This window comes from Schistosoma mansoni, chromosome 1 (assembly GCF_000237925.1).
Source record: "Schistosoma mansoni strain Puerto Rico chromosome 1, complete genome".
Classification (NCBI taxonomy): Eukaryota; Metazoa; Platyhelminthes; class Trematoda; order Strigeidida; family Schistosomatidae; genus Schistosoma; species Schistosoma mansoni.
Window position 1 is genome coordinate 50,248,256 of NC_031495.1, and position 18,210 is coordinate 50,266,465.

The following is an 18,210-nucleotide window of genomic DNA, read 5'->3' on the forward strand; positions in this document are numbered from 1 at the left end:
AACCTAGCTTATCTGTGAGACATAGGTTGAACTTGGATAATAGACTTAGTGTTTTGGGACAATAGAGCCTACTAATGCGGTTAAAGATATAATGAGAGCGTTTTTTGAAGTATCGCAGAGCTTTTACGTTGGCGACATATTTAATGTATTTAAACGTTATGGATCTGTATATTCATCGAAAAGAAGCAATGTTTACATATACCTACATAAAGTGTTTGGGAAATATAACCACTTAAGTCAATACTCTACTGTTTTATAAGGCTCATGTACAAGATAACTTTCAGATTATTTCACATTGGAGACAATTTTGAATTGATCACAATGATATCGTGTGGATCATGCAAAATAATGAAAATTCTCGTAAAGTGGTCATGTTAAAAACAGTTTGAAACTCTCAGTAGCTACATTTTGTCGTAAATTAGTTCCTGTATAACTAGTTTTTATAACCTGTTTAAATACTAAGTGAACGCCACTTGGTGTTCAGTATAGAGGATTTTTCAAATCTAATCTTTCTATAAACTTACGTCTCTAAAACAACTACTACTTAAATAAGATATAAGGAAGTCAAATATTACATTTTATAAGTCACTTATTCAAGTGTTATTAAGCTTGTGAGCCCAAATGTAAGTATAAAAAACGATACATTGTTAACTTTCATAAAGAGAACTAAACTGAAAGCTATAAATAATTAATATATTTGTACTATCCAAATGAGTAGAAAAATCACATTTTCTGATGTTTCGTGACTCAGTGTAAGCCACTTCTTCAGAGAATAAATAAACAAACTAACATTAATCCAAGTTTAAATAGTACAACGGAACAACATGAATATTCGGTGCGATCAATCAAATAAATCAATGTCATGTCATTTCGGTCAAGGTAATTCATAAGCGACATGTATATAAATTTGTGTGTATGTGTGTATGTATGCACTGTTAAGGACGAAAAATTGAAAGCTGTTCATATGTAATAATAATAGAGATATATTCCTTTTTCCTTTTTATTATTCTTTAAACTAACGACACCTTAGTGATTATTTAAATACGAAAGGTTACTTCTAACCAATGATCAATAAAATCAATTAAACGAATCAACAACTACTATAAATAAACATTTTGTTTTTATGAATGAAAATAAATAAAAGCGATAGTAATTGTAACCACTACATTAATAAAATAGTTGTTGAGATCTTGCTTAAATCACACATCACTATAACTAGGACTATCTGGTTACATATACGTATACATTATTGTTAGTTTTGCTATTCAACAAACTATATAATTAGATATAAGAATAATAAAGAATTTGTCTAAGAAATAGAATGATACAATTACTCATATTCTAATAAAAAAAGTTGTTTTATTACTGAAAAAAAACTTTTTATAATACGGAAGTAGAATTTAGTGCTTAGTGATTTTCATTTGACACCTCTTTTTTTCAAATCGACTTTAGATTTTTTCATAAGTAAAGTAGATTGTAAAAAACGTAATTGTTTGAGGTAAATCTCGGTTGTATAGATGGGAGCTAATAAACTTTATAAGTTTTTAAGTGGATGTTAGGTCCGTTACTTCATATCAAGGGTGTAGTCCTCTACTTTTTTTGAAGAGTCTGTAATATTATCTTTAAGCTAACCTCATTGAAGAAAGCTAAGTGAGTTCTATGTTTAGAAATAGTTGCATATAAATTATAGATGAGGTCTATTGATGAATCTCACATAAAGATCAAATAATTATCTAATGCTTCCCGATTTTCAGCAATCATTCAAATGAAGTCAGTTCGTAATAAACATTTAAAATTGAACAATCTCTTCAGGCCGCTTATCCCAATAAGTAATGAGTATTATTATATATACTCAAGGAGTTACTTGATATGATATGTGTATCATGGATATATTGATGAAATATTTCTTAATTTTCACCTCATACGTTTATTTTGTTTGTTACTCATTGATCTAGAATTTTTGAGATATTGAGATTTGGAAAACGGACATATCTATTGTCAACCAGATTCGTCAGTTCACAGATTCCTGTCGAAAAGGTGTTTTAGTTCAATGATATATTATATCACCATGTTGTTGTTTATTTAATCCTGTCATTGATATTTATAATGACTTCATGTTACTAGATAACGAAGATGCTACTGGAAGATTCATTTCCATTTTGATATAAGAGTAGCTGATATCTGAATTAGAAATATTCACTGAAAAATGTAGTATTTCAATATGAGTTAACTAATTACTTTAGGTTTTATAGAAAAAATATTCTTCATTTTTATGATTATTTTGTAGACTATAATTATTTAAAACTTGTAAACTAATTGTTGATTGTAAATACATTTTAAAAGCACGGTAGATCAGTGATGTCGTAGTATGTTTTCAGCTTCAGAAGTTTATATGATTTGAAAATATATAAAAACATCGATGTTAATTTCAGTGTCTTATGCAACTTAACTCAGTTAATTACCTTGATAATCTTGGGAATTATCATAGAATAAAAATTCGTTTAACTTGTTTAGATAAGACGTTCGTAGAGATAATACACAATTACGATAGCTTGCATCATGAACTAATATTAATTAAATAACCAGTGAGAAACAAAGATGATTATAGGGTTATTTCTTCTTAGGATGGTAATCTCAAGCATTGCTAATCTATGATGTCGCTGAAAATCAGACTTAGGATCTAGATACACGCTGGTAAAAGCGCTACCTAAATTGTGATCCAATGACGATCATTTCCAAATATCATGAATTTTCAATGCTTCTTGACCATCATCTGTTATAAGATGCTCAGATTTACTTACTGATTAGCGTTTTTTTAGCGAGTTGGTTTTCTACGGGATGGGGTCGCTAACCCGATGCCCAACCCTCCTCCTTTACCCGGGCTTGGAACCGGCAGTAGCCCTCGGAGGAGCTACAAGCGGATTTACTCATAAAAAAACACCAGTCAGAAACGAACCAAAAAACAACTATGAAAATCAATCCCAATGATATACAAAAACACTTTCACAGTATCTCAACTAGACAATCAATCAATATCAGGTTTTAAGCGGTTACTTTGAAAGTTAAATATATTTTTTATATATGTATAACGTTCTTTTTTTAATAAAAATTTCAAATCATTTTATGGTAATAGTCAAATTTGATGTTCATTGAAGTTTAAATATCCTTTTTTCTCTCTCTCAAAGAAGAAAAAAGAAAACAGCAACAACACAAAGTTATTGTCTAATTGAAGTTTTAAACAAGCGGAAAATCAGGACCTTTTTTTCTCTATTCTCTTATTCTTTTACACATGATTTGTAAATGATTACCAAATACACAGATGAATTATTATAATAATTATTTTTTTTGTTTTGTTTTAAAGAATAGATTTGTGTCATTTAATAAAAATCTTGGTTGATTTCTTCATCATTGGTTTTCTTGCTTTATTGATAGTCATAATTCAAACTGTAGTTTATTTATTCATTTACAGGAATGATATGATTGTTTTATTATTATGGTTATTCGCTTCAACTCATTCTTAATATCTGTATACTTCATTTTAAAAAGGAATATTTTTTATGTAGAATTTATTTTATATACTAAATTGTTTCTCATCGATATTAGTATTGTTTGTTTGAATCTTCCCATTGATGTTTTAGGACTGCAACTGGTCAGTCTCCAATTGGTATATGTGAATACTGTGAGTATTGCCTCGATATAGCTTTAATTCACATCAACTCTGAGATGTAGGTACATCCAGCTGACGAGCCCCAAATAAGACGAGACGCGCGTCCTGGATTCCACTTTTAGCCACTATCCATCTTTGCTTAAAATAAAGAACTGTTTTAATACTGTTTGCTATTTTAGTAAAATTTCATAAACTATATTGCATAGTCATATAAAACAAGTAGGACTTAGTTGTTGTATAAATAAAATAACTGTTCATTGTCTAAAACAGACTAAGAATATTTAATAAAGCATCTTTTAACATTTAAACTACTTGTTTGCATATATAGTTGTTAAGTCGAAAAAATCAATTCAAAAGTTCATACTTTTGGAATAGTAGAGTGAAGGATTTTTCAAGACTATAAAAAGTATCCTGCCATTTCGACTTCAGAATACATTGACAAGAACATTCATATGAATCATGGTAATTAGTAATGGTGTTTTGTGAAGAGGTATTCAATTTATTGAGTATTCAAACATTGGTTGTCATGAGTGAGTCATTTTCTCGAATATAGAATTAATTGAACAGGAAATAAAATGTTTAAGAAGCTTAGATAAATTTTAAGATATACTTTCGATGTTTTCAATATTGTCTAACAAAAGGAGCAACGTGAATATATATAGAAAACAATTTTAGTTATGTAACTACATTATATGAGCTAGATACTTAAGTGTTAAATTTTTTAAATTTTCATGATACACAACGTCATCATAATTGAGTTCATGAGTCAATTAAAACTAGACCACCATGGAAAACATGGAAGCACTGCATGACCGTTTCGTCCTAGTATGGGACTCCTTAATAGTGCGCATTCCAGTGCTTCCACGTTTTCTATGGTGGTATAGCTTTCAATGACTCATGAACTCAATTATCAAATTGTTACAATCTCCATAAAACTCCTTTCTGATAACGCCATAATAGTTAAAACCATTTCTTTACACTCTGGAGTGATATTTTCTTAATGATTATTTAAATAATAATTTCAATATCTGTCACTTAATTAAATAGCAGGTTTCTGGTGATTGACTACAGCTGTTAATATCTTTTTATATATACATATATTTATATATCATCCTAGTCAGCAATGTGTTTATCATTGCCTCCATGAATTGACTTAATAAATGAAGTATTCTGTTATTTATCGTATCATTTTTAGAAAAAAAAGGAAATCTATTTATCCATAATTGAGTGAGTGATGGGAAATACAGAAAATATGCTTAATCAAAGCGATAATGAACTCTATTGGCCCTTTAGAATAATGATGATTAGAGAATTATGATTGTATCCTATCTTAATAATCAATAAAATTACTTTAGTTAACTAGAAATAATGATAGACCTCACATGATTTCGGAATTATCGTCAAGGAAAAGAATATCTTGAATCAATAAGGAATTTTCCAATACCTTCATAAACATAATGTTTAATTGATGTAAATAGCATGAAAATGTTGTTTGTTTGTTTTTCCAACACAGTGTTTCTCACCGTTTAATCAACATAATAGATTCATTTGAACAGCTTGAAAATTTCTCTTAACAACAAAGAGATTACATTAATTTATAATCAATGAATAGTGATCATAGATTATTCATTAAGATATATTTTCATTCCTAAGTCATAATTAAAGGACATAATAGTGTTTTATGGATAAATTAATCAGATGACACATAAACAGAAATTGTTGTGAACTCTGGGAGTCATCCGGATTTATGGATTAAAATCATATAGGTACATTAACGAAACGTTCAAAAGATTCAAAATATGCTTGATTGAAATATTTGATGTTTGAAAATCTACTAAATTCGAATATCTCAAGCCTCCAATTAATTTGATATGAGACAAAACTTTATGTAAATATTCTAACCACAAAGTCAATGATATGTGTTATCATATGCTCCTTCTGAAATTACCCATTTGATCACTGATTATAGTTGAAGTAAATTAATTAATAATTATTACATCATACTTATTATTAAGGCAAACTCAATTTAGACGTTTCTTGAGAACCTGTGATTTAGAAATATGATTCCTCATTATTCACGAGTAGATCTTTTAAAGATAAGACTTGATTAATCACTTAAGGACCAGAATAAATCGCCGTATCTCACAAGTGGTTTATTTAGTTCTCAAAGTTTAAAAATAAATCTCATCTCATAATAGGTTATATAGATAGACACAACAGCTAAAGTGTGAAACTAAAGTGATCTACAAGTCATATTGATGACATATTCATTTTTAAGCGACTTTTTTCGTCATGTAGATAATCTTTATCAGTTGTTTCACAAGGAAATTACAAGTAATTTCGACTTCTCGGGTTTGAATATCTCCTGAAGAAATAACTAAACATATTAAAAATATTTCTATTCTGATGGAAAAGTGCAGTGGATAGTGGTTTCATCTTATTAGATTAATGGCGTTACAAGTGAATCCGTTGAAATCATTCGATTACAAAACTAAAAAGTCAAACTTCGCGGATTATTTCAATAAATATTAAATATGGATAACAAACTATTATGTAAGAAGTGGATAGAATCAAACATTGATTAAAAATTATGTATATGAATACAGAGTAAGGTTTGAAGCTAATGATAATGATAAGAATAAGTATTTATCCAGTTAATTTTTAGGCTTAATGAAGTTGCTAAGAAGATCAATGAAAAGTTGAAAGCTACATGTAACAGCGTATTGAATGCAACAATAGGCGTGTTATATTCTTTCAATTTCTTTACAAATTTTACTGTTGATAATGACCAGTAAATTAACTGTAAGATTACTTATTATTGAATGACGGCTAACGGCTCACCATTGTCAAGAAAGTTACCTTGAATGTATCTTACTTTCAAATTCAAAAATATAGTTCATCATATAACTTTTATCTGTTGGAATACTTAAAATGTAATAAAAGTTTTCGTCCTTTAAATACCCTAAACAATATTTTTTGAAGTGTTCTGATAAGATCAGAAAAAATGTTGGATAGAAAAACCATGGGCATTTTCTTTGTATAAAGTTCTTAATTTGAATAACTTGTCAGACAAAATTAATTATCTGGGAATTATAAAGCAAGTAGTTGAAGTTTGGGTGGTTATAGTGTATTATTCAACAAGCTTCATAGTTTACTGCTTAACAGCACATTGTTATTTCTTTGTGGTAATAATAGGTGCTAAACAAAAGTAGCATATATTTAGTAGTATTATTCAAAGTGATAAGTTTGTTATTTAGAACAGACATCAGTTTATGTGTTTAAAATAGGTTCAGTTTTATTTCAAAGTCGTTTATTTGCACTATCAAACGTATTTCTACCTAGAGAATCTTAAAAATACTATTAGGTTTACAAATAAAATATGTAATAAAAAATTACCTATTTATGAATTAAAAAAATTAAAAGTCTGAGGTGTTTGACAACAGACTTATTTATTCAGCAAAATGTGTGTTGACTTACAATAAATGAAGATGGGTAGATTGTTGAATTTCATCGAGATCACGAAAAGATCTGATTTAGACAACCAGTGGAAACTGAAAAGCATGGCATGCGGATTTCATCCGAAAGTAGGATTCTTCAGGAGTTAGCATTCGCAACCCTACAAAAAGGAACCGAGTTAATGACCTTCAGTCTCGTGTGCAAATGTCGTAACCAGTGAGGTTCAACCAAGTTGAGTGTGAAGAAGGTACTTACGGGAGAAAATGGAAGACAGTCGAGCAATATCGCGGATTGTTTGAGGTTAAAATTATTAGCTATCAGACACCAGTTAAGTGGTCTAGAAGTTAAGTGTTCATGTGAGTGACCAAAAATCTTGAGTTGGAGTCCAAGTCATGGGGTCATGAATGAACCCCGCTGAGGAATCCCACCCTAGTGAGAAACAGCCATCCAGTCTTTCCAGGCTTTCAATGATGTTGTAACATTGATTGGTTCATGATCTCAATTAAAACTTGATGATTTCCGTAACCCAATACTGATAAATGAAGAATTTTTGCCGAAGATTGACTTCACACTCTCATTTTTACCAGCCTAATTCTATTTCAACAAATATTTTCTATAACTAATAATCTTTGATGGAATTTCAGAACTTTGCTCTTTGCGAGCTTGCACTTTCAGCTATTCATTTTCTCTCTATTTTTAGATTTCGATTGTAATCAATAATCATGACAAATGTTAATTTCAAAAGGCTGATTACAAAACACCACTCTATATACGACTTAATGAAGCACTAATGTATGATCAGGGAAATCTTTCTAAAAAACATTAGTTTAAAAGTAGGTGAACGAAAAGTTCTATTTGATGAATAAAAATCCTTCCAACTATAACTTTTTCTTTAAAATATAAGTTTGTGCTCATTTACAAATCATTAGTAGTATATCATATGTTAAGATGTTTTAAAAAAACAAACAAACAGTAGTATACGTTTATAAACTTGAAATTTGAGATGACTTTATCGAATACACATGTTTTTGACACTTAATCAACCAGAATTTTAAAGATTTTTCTTTTCTGGTCAATTATTTCAAGTTATATTTTGACTCAATAATTTTGACCTCAATTTTATTTACTTAGCTTTAATCAAATTTAATTTGAGGTTTTTAAATGGTTGACTTCCGCGCAACACACAAATAAAACGACCGAATAAAATTAAAACAAAACATCAGCAGTCAAATATCAGTAGATTTAAATTAAATATTGTTGATCAGAGGTAAAAAAAATAATAAAACGTTTTTTTCGAGTTTTAACTCTTATTATCAATAAGCTTTGTTTAAGCATAAAAAAGGAAAAATGTGAAAAGAATTATGTAATAATCGTATTCCATTATAATTACAGAATATGTACTACATGTTTTATATGAATAATGATTCACAAATGGAAATTAGTGGTTTACAAATTTTTTCGCTATTTTTCAGATAGTTTTCTTTGCAGATTGAGTCTCATTATTTTAGTATGGATACTTAGAGGGAACAAGGATACACACTACTGAGAAATGCCTAGATGTAATTATATTGTTGTAAAAACTTTCTCCAAATCTCTGTAATCAAATAAATATAGAAATTTATCTGTAAGTCAGCATTAAACATGTAAAGTCTTATTATTTATCCTAGAATTAAACAATCATTTTTATTTGCTTCTATGTATTCAGTTTGTGCCTTGACTTTCTCTGTTCTTGTTCATCTGTTGTCAATTTCTATCTTCTTGTTCTTCTTTGCTTCAATCTTATCCAGTGTTTCTAAAGAGATCCATTCCTTGTGATGATGCTTGTTGCGACCCGGAACCTTCTGAAATGTTGAAGTTAGTGCTTCTTTGATTTCTTTCGAGTTGTCCTTTACAGTAGTTTCTTCTTCTTTCAGTAGATCCTGTAAGACTTCGAACCTGCTGTTGAAAGTTATCTTGAATTCATTGAGTTTGTTAGTATCTCAAAGTCAGGTTGCATTGATCGTTTGTAATACCATTTCTCCCATTGTTAAGTGCTTCTTTAGCTTCAGTTTCATTTTGGCCTCAACCAAAAGGTGATCTGAATCTATTTCAACTTCTCTATTGATTCTCACATCTTTCATTGTCCTTCTGAACTTTTTATTGATGCAGATATGATCGATCTGGTTCTCTGTTGAGCCATCCAGTGAGATTCATGTAGCTTTGTGTATGTGTTTGTGTGGGAATGTTGAATGCACATAAATATGCAAATCTGTCACCATTCTTGTTTGTTTCTTCCAGTCCATGTTGTCCAATTATATCTTCATATCCGGTGTTGTCTATTCCGACTTTGGCGCTTAGGTTTCCCATCAGGATGGTCAGATCCTTTCTTGGGCACTTCGCTATGATTGAATGTAGCCTCGAGTAGAACTGATCTTTACTCTCATCATTGCTATCGGTGGTGGGTGCATAACATTAAGTAACATTCATCATGATTCCATTCTTATTTGTCTAGAAAAATGCTCTGATGATCCTGGATCCATGAGATTCCTGTCCCACAAATGTTTTGCGTGTTTATTTGGACGGCCTAAGAGCAACTCTCTGATTGTGTGAGCTATTTTCTTCTTCGTGACCTGAGTACAGCAGCATCCCTTCTGAATCTATCCTTTTCTGTCTAGTTTGAGTCTAATAGGTTTCACTGATTCCGAGCACTGTCAAGTTGTATCTCCTCAATACCGCAGCTACTTGACTGGTCCTTCCACACTGTCTAAACATTCTACATACCTATATTAATTGTCGATCTGATTATCGGATAGGAAATCATCCTCGTGACTCTGAAGAATATCGCCTTCCACCACTAAACGTCATAATTCTTCTGAATGAAGATCCCTCAACTTGAAGGGCAGAGTTTAATCGGTTAGATTTGTATATTGTTGCTAGTGTTTTTTTTAACAAGGTTGTTTTCTGTGTGATGGGTACGCTGACCACATACACAACCCTTTCCTTTGTATGGGCTTGGGACCAGCAGTAATCTTAGAAGAGCTACAGGCGGAGTTAGAGAAAAACATACGTCATCAAAAATAAAACTCTGCTGTTTAGTTGTGTAGTATTATTTGTAAATGGACCATAGAAATACCTTATTTTGTGACAAACAAGAAATTCGAAGTCTCAGATTCAGTAATAATTACTTTTATATAATCAATTAAGTTTTGAATTCGTTTATAGGAAATCCATTGCAAATTGTGTAAGGATATAAGGATATTTAATATTTATTTCTTCAAAGTGAATGACTACTGAAACTATTTATTAACTGACTTGATTAAACAATCAAAGTGATCATTTCAGGAAATTTCACTTACTAGACTAATCATAATATCCTAATTGACTAAATTTAAAAAGTGTAACTATTACTGTATTGAGTATGTAGAATATAAATTCAGAAAATGTAATCATTAATTATGAAAACAGTCACTCAATTAAAATAGTATGATCATTATATTATATTATTAGTAATAGTAACTCTCCTACAATCAATTTCGATTACGGTTAATATAATAACGGTTGTCAAGGTGATTGGTTAACGAATCTAAGGCACTGCATTAGCTTAGCTAAATACTGATAAAACATACAAATTAATTTCACAGAATCATTGATAAACATTTATTTATATTCATCATAATAATATAAATTTTTGTCATGGTAAAACCGATATTGAATTGATATTCTCAGTGATGTTAGAAATACATAGAACCAATTAATGAATATAATAATTTAAGTTATTAACTTGAACTGACTACACGTAGTCAGCAGGATTTCAACCTCCAATTATGGAAATTTGTTAATCCATTATTATTATGTAGGGCCATAGATCTGACTCGAGTTAGATCGTAGGAATGATTGTTGTCAAAATATACATCCTATCTATCCTCGTATGTAATACATGACTTAATCTGCGTTGATGAATAATGGAGTTAAATAAGTCAAATAAGAGAATGGGTTTTGAATACATGTATTTTGTACACTCATTGATCTGGACAGGAAATCAGAGTGATGAAGCGAATAGAAGAGAGCCAAGCAAAAACGACACGCATTGGAGATGGCGGGTAAGCCAACTCGCTTTAACCAAGCGTTAATCAATATTTATAGCCAGATAAAAATAAATGACAGGCATGTGATGAATTAGATAGAAAGTGTACACACTCGTACGCTCATATAAAAAAACAATCAGGGTTAATAAGTGAATAATTAACAAGGTCAAAACATGACCCATGATTTATAGGTGAGTTTACTTGTCGAGAAGCTAGAATAAAGTATATGAACTTAACATACCAACCGACACCACAATTATTATTATTATTATTTAGTATCGTTTCAAATAATAATGTTCTTGAAATATTGAACATTTACATTATGTTTTGTTTTCTTCAATTGAAATTATTATGCTTATTAGAGAATAAGGCCAAAAGGAGTTGTTTCAATGAACGTCACTGTGTCCTGAATTGTCTACAATTAAATAATCATATGTTATTCAAGTACAAGTGAAAACTATGTATGTATATTTGATGTTTACTTTAATTTGGAAACTTAAAATAATTAGATAAGGTAAATATTTGCATATGAGTCTTGGAAAATGCAGAACATAATCCTTTCAAGATAAGAATGTAACATTTTTGAAATAAAAGACAAGTTTACAATCATTATATATATATATATATATATATATATATATATATATAATCTAAAGTAGACAGCCACTTATTGTTGGACAACAGATGTAACAATTTTGATTACAATGTTACTTAGTGACCAAGAATTTAAGCAATGTATTTCTCACAAAATAATTTGTGGTTTTAAAGACTTCTATTTTATATTTCCTGTCTCCTTGAGTCAAACAAATTGACTACAAATGAAGAAACATCTTAATTGTGGTTCAAAACATCTAGTCCCTTAAATGAATTATAATAATGTAATGACTGGACGAAGATTATGATAAGTTTGTGGTATGTTAGTGCATATGACATTTTTACAAGCGGCGTGTGGATTGCATCTTTAGAGATGAAAATACTGATACCAACATATAGACGCTTGGTAAATGAGCTTACCGGACTTCAAAAGTGTATTTGTATTACAAACGAAGAAGAGATAAATAACCAGCTTTTCATCTTAGACATAATAATTGGTAGAGATGGTGGTTTTGTAAAAGGTTCTTAACATTGTAAGCCTATATAGATATGATATCTCAATTTTCATGATAACTGTCCAGTACAGTACAAACGTGTAGCAATAGGATTAATCGTACTTGCACTAGTGATAGTAATATGGAAGAAGTAAGGATCTTTACTGAAAAATTGGTAAAGGATTTCTATTCATTGACGTTCGTAAGCCGATAGAAGGGCAGCAATATAATGAAACCCACTACGCTTCTGACACCGAAACGTTTATCTACATCACCCCGCCATTCAGAGCTGACTCACATAATTATAAATATAAGCGAAGAGTTAAATTGTCGAGTGATAAAATATTTTACATAGAGCAATCCATCTTTATCGAAAAGTCAAAGTCTGTGTTTCACCTAAAACCCACACAGAATTATAATGAATATTTATCAGTTTACATATCTGTGCAAACATGCACATATCGAGGAGTGATCGCGATCTGTAAGCAAGGTTGACTGAACAAATACCTTAGTAGCAAAAAAAGCAAATAAAATTTCAATAGTAAGAAAGAGTGTAGGATGGTAAAACATCCTCCTGAATTATGAGGCGTTTGTTTGAAATTGGTCATACAATGTTGCGTAAGACTGTCCAATGTCAAAAACTAGTTTATTGAAGCCTTGGCCAATCAAGAACTTAGAAGTTCCTTATCTGTTCAAAATACAATTCATTCTTACCATGAACCTACCCTGTCAATAGTGACTTATACGACATAGTCTCTTTCACATTATTTTCCTTATTATCTTCGTTTTGTCTTACCTTCGTTTGTCTGGTTGTTTCAAGAAGAATGTATACGATCAAATTGTTTAAAATGTATTTAAAGTGTGTACTACATAGTTCTGATAATCTTTGTCTTCCTACTAATTGCAGTTATAAAAACTGTTTATGGATTATTCAAAAGTTCTTTTGTTGGTATATGATAAATACTTCCTTACTTCTCTTACTACAGTTTTTTGTTCTAAGACGAAAAGTACTTCGCTCATTTGTATCATCAAAGTTTGTTAACATTATTTTATAGATTCTACCATGAATCTGTTTTTCCTTTACAATTATGTTACTTATGTCACATGCATTTAGGGACTTGACCTTATTCGTAAAAGAATTAATTGAATATCTATTAATCATTTCCAGATTGTTTATCTTTGGCTTATGTAGAAAATTTGGTCACCTTGCTTCTTCTCAATCGATTGTAGAATATAAGAGGAAAATTATTTAACAAATGAATCATATTATTTTATCACAATTTATTATAAACTTACCTATCAATGCTCTTATTTATAAAGATATATTTGATTGTATAGAAAGAAACATTCTGATTTCGATGTTGGCTGATATAACTCAAAACAACCGTCAACCGATATCAAAGTCAGAATCTTCGATACGATCATCAAGAAAGTTCTACTGTATGGAGCTGGAAAGTAAAGAACTACTACAACCATCATAAAAAATGCAGGTATTTCTAAAAAAATGCCTACAAAAGATAACCAATGTTCGTTGAATGGATGCCGTCAGTATAAACTTACCAATGCAGAGAGCAAGTCAACTTCTTGCTAAAGAGGAAAGTAGGACAAGACGGAGGTGGATGGGGAATACATTGTGGATGTCATCAAACTGCATCACGAAGCATGCGCTAACTTGAAATTCTAAAAGAAATAGGAAAAGAGAAAGACCAAAGAATACATTACATCGAAAATTGGAAGCAGATATGAAAAGAATGAATAGTAAGTAGAAACAATTTGTGAAAGGATTGTACAGGACAGAGTTGGATGGAGAATGCTGATGAGTGGCCTCTGCTCCTCCATGAGTGGTAACAGGTGTAAGTTGTATGTAGAAAGAATAATTTATTGGTTTGGTTTGGATTTTTAATGGGTAGTTGACAAATAAAACTGAATTGTCACGTTCGTAACAAATTTCATGATAGTATAATTGACGCTCTTAAGAGATGATTGAACTGTTGTACAAGTACTTGTTTACACTTTATTATTGTAGAAGGTTTGTTAATTTTTCATAAAGCTTCAAAAAGAAACAAATAGATGCTAAACTTGTAGTAGTAATTTCCTTCTGGATAACAATGTACAGTCTTTTGAAGCTACGACTGAATCAATTGAATTTTCTTTCATTTGTAATAGAACTCAAAGCTTCGTTTAGTTTTCTGAATAAAGCTTTGAGTATTTTATATTTTAATCGTTTTCACAGTGTATAAAACGAAAAAGGCAACAGCGTGTTTTATTTGTTGAAACTGTATGAACTTCAATGTTATTAGTTTTATCTCAATGTCTTCAATATAAGACATTCTGAGCTCTTTATCAGTAGAAACGAATGTGTTAAATAGTTTGTATTAAACAAAATGTATTTACACACTAGTACGGAACTCCTTGAAGTTATTGAAAAAAATACATCAGTTTGATTCATTCTGACATTTCGATTTTATATTAATCATATATATTAGTTACGTTTGTAACGTTTACAGTTCAATGGAATTCTTGAATCTAATCCATAAACGATGATCTACAGAAGGCTGTCAAGTAACATATTAATGCATCTTGAAATTAAGGTCTTTGAAAAACAGGTTATTTATAAAATTGTAGTTTATCTTCTAGTGAGTAGCATGACAAAACGTCCACGTGTGTTCCGTATATAACTTTTGTAACTCATTAGCTAAGTAAATAAATTTATAATGGATCTTGGTAACTCCGAGAGTTCACACAATACAAGTATTAAACATCCAATTAACAGTTTAAAAGACAGATACTCAATTTCAAAGTCACGTATCATATAATCCTATAAAATGGTTTAATTTATTTTGACTAAGTATATCGTAATTGGTATCATTTGCTTCTCTAAAGAAGAATAGATTCGTCAAACAAATATTTCCAGCATTAAAAAACTGACAGATGAATCAAAAGTGAGAGAATCTATTACATGCAATTAGATGAATGTGGTATATATGTGCAACCGTTTAATTCGATCATGATATTTACAGTTTATGATTTTCAAAGGCGAAAAAAATGTTTTGAGTATTAATGTACAACTTAATGCAAAATTCTTTTTCGAAAAAAACGTTTGCTAGAAAAGTTGCATTTTTCGATGTATCAATTACTTTCTACTGACTTTAATCTCAGCATCATCTTATGATAGAAACTATCTTTAAATGGGATTATATATTTACTCGCCTATGTTTTTGACTATAGGTTCTTCATTGATTTATTGTTAGTGATCCGAATAAAACTTCATTCATATACTCTATTAATTATACTTATAACATTCATTTTCTGGTTAGCGTTTTTTTAGCGAGTTGGTTTTCTACGGGATGGGGTCGCTAACTCCATGCCCAACCCTCCTCTTTTAACCGGACTTGGGACCAGCAGTAGCCCCCGGAGGAGCTACAGGCGGCCTATACTCCATTGGGAGTAACAGGCGTAAGTAAGTAAGTAATAACATTCATTTTCACTTACTATATAAGCAGTTATAAATTTAACCAAAATAATAATGCTCTAATGATAGAATTATCGAATGTTATTTTCAAAGTGTTGGAAACGTAAATAACTTCTCAACTATTATAATCTATTCACACATTATTTTCAATTAAATAAGTAGTAAAGAATTTTAATTAGATCATTATTGAGTAATGAGTATAGTAGTTTGATTCAACGTATATAAATAAAAGTTAATTTTTTTTATATGTTCCTTATGGATATAAATTGTTTACTATTTGAATCCTGTTAAATGATTTATAAAGAAATAATTATTCTATAACTAGGTTATAAACAATATACTTAATATATTATCAGAAGGGGTTTTTTGTCGATATTATAGCAATTTCAATAGTTGAGATCATGAATCAATTGAAGCTAGGCCACCATCAAAAACCTGGAAGCACTGGACGGCCGTTTCGTCCTATTGTAGGACTCCTCAGCAGTGTGAATCCACGATCCCGCCTCGAAAGATTCGAACCCAGAACCTATAGGTCTCGTGCGCTAGCGCTTAACCACTAGACCACCTAGACGGCATCCGATGGTGTTAATGTCTAACATCAACCGATCCACGAAATCGAGCGACATATCCACCATTGTATTCATTGACCTACTATGTCACAACAGATCCGGTTGAACTTCCCTGGTCACTGCTTCTCATTAGAATTCCAGGAAATGCCTGTTGAAGCCAGTCAGTAGTGAACATATGTTGATTAATATCAGAAGGGGTTTTTTGTGGATATTATAGTAATTTCAATAGTTGAAATCATGAGTCGATTGAAACTAGACCATCATGGAAAACCTGGGTTCAATTTTCACGGGGCTGGATCGTGGATGCGCACTCTTGAGGAGGCCCACAATAGGATGAACGAAACGGCTGTCCAGTGCTTCCAGGTTTTCCATGGTGGTCTAGCTTCAATTGACTCATGATCTCAACCATTGAAATTAAAATATATTAATTAAAGATTTATTTTAATCGAAAAATAATAAAACAAACCTATTACATTTTCGATATTATCATTTTTGCTTATCTGAAGCAATTTTAATAAACCAAATTTTAAACATAGTAAATATACTCAGTATTGTTTGTTTGAATCTTCCCATTGATGTTTAGGACTACAACTGGTCAGTCTCTACATCCAGCTGACGAGTCTCAAATAGGACGAAACGCGCATCCTGGATTTCATTGCTAGCCACTATCCATCTTTGCTTACAATAGTTAACATTACGTTTGTGTGCATAGTTTTAGCCTGATAGATATTGCTTATCGTCACCATATTTTTCATCATAACAAACAGAAATTTAATGTTATCCAAATAATTAGATTACAATTTTCAGATTTTATATAGTTGAAATCATGAGTCAATTGGAGTTAGATCACCACCATGGAAAACCTGGAATCACTGGACGGCCGTTTCGTCCTATTATGAGACTCCTCAGCAGTGCGCATCCACGATCTCGTCTCGCGGGATTCGAACCCAGGACCGTCAAGTGCTTACAGGTTTTCCATGTTGGTCTAGCTTCAATTGACTCATGATCTCAACCATATAAAATTACTAAAATCTCCACGAAATCCCCTTCTCATAATTTTCAGATTGCTCAATTCCTTATTCTCAGCAATAAATTTTTTTTTAAAAATTGTTCCATCTGTTTTAATCATAAGATTCCCAAAATAAAAATTATTTTTTTACTAGGGGAACATAATATAACTTAGAATTCAATATATATTCATGTCTACAGTATGTATGAGTTCATCTTAATAATATCAAATTTTTCTTTGTATAAAATTATCATGGAAATAAAAAAATTGTAGAGAAATTAACAATGAAAAAAACAAAAAAAAACAATCTACACCTATCAATTTATTGCAGGTTATGAGGTCAAGTAATTTGAGTATTGAATTGATTATAATTTATCAGATTGTTGTTTAGTGTATGAAAAAAATGATGTAGATATATGTATAATTACATGTCATAATTTATGAGGCTATCACTATCAATCACAGGTAATATGGTTTACTATTCAATAGATTTTATGTGAATAATTTGATTTTTTTTATAAACGAATATTCTAGATTGTAAACAAAGATGGATAGTGGCTAGCAGTGGAATCCAGGACGCGCAATTTCGTCCCATTCGGGACTCGTCAGCTGGATGTACCTGCATCTCAGAGTTGATAGCCACTTGCACAAGCCACTATCTATCTTTGCTTACAATACTTGTGAAATAAGGCTATATCGAGACAATACGCACAGTATGCACATATGCCAATAAGAAACTGACCAGGTGCAGTCCTAAAAATCAATTGGAAGATTCAAACAAGTAATACTAAGTGAATTTGAATATTGTAGATACTGTAGATATATAGAGAATCGTAGAACGGATTTGCTTTTTTGAAATGAACCTCAAAGACTCAGGAATTTCAG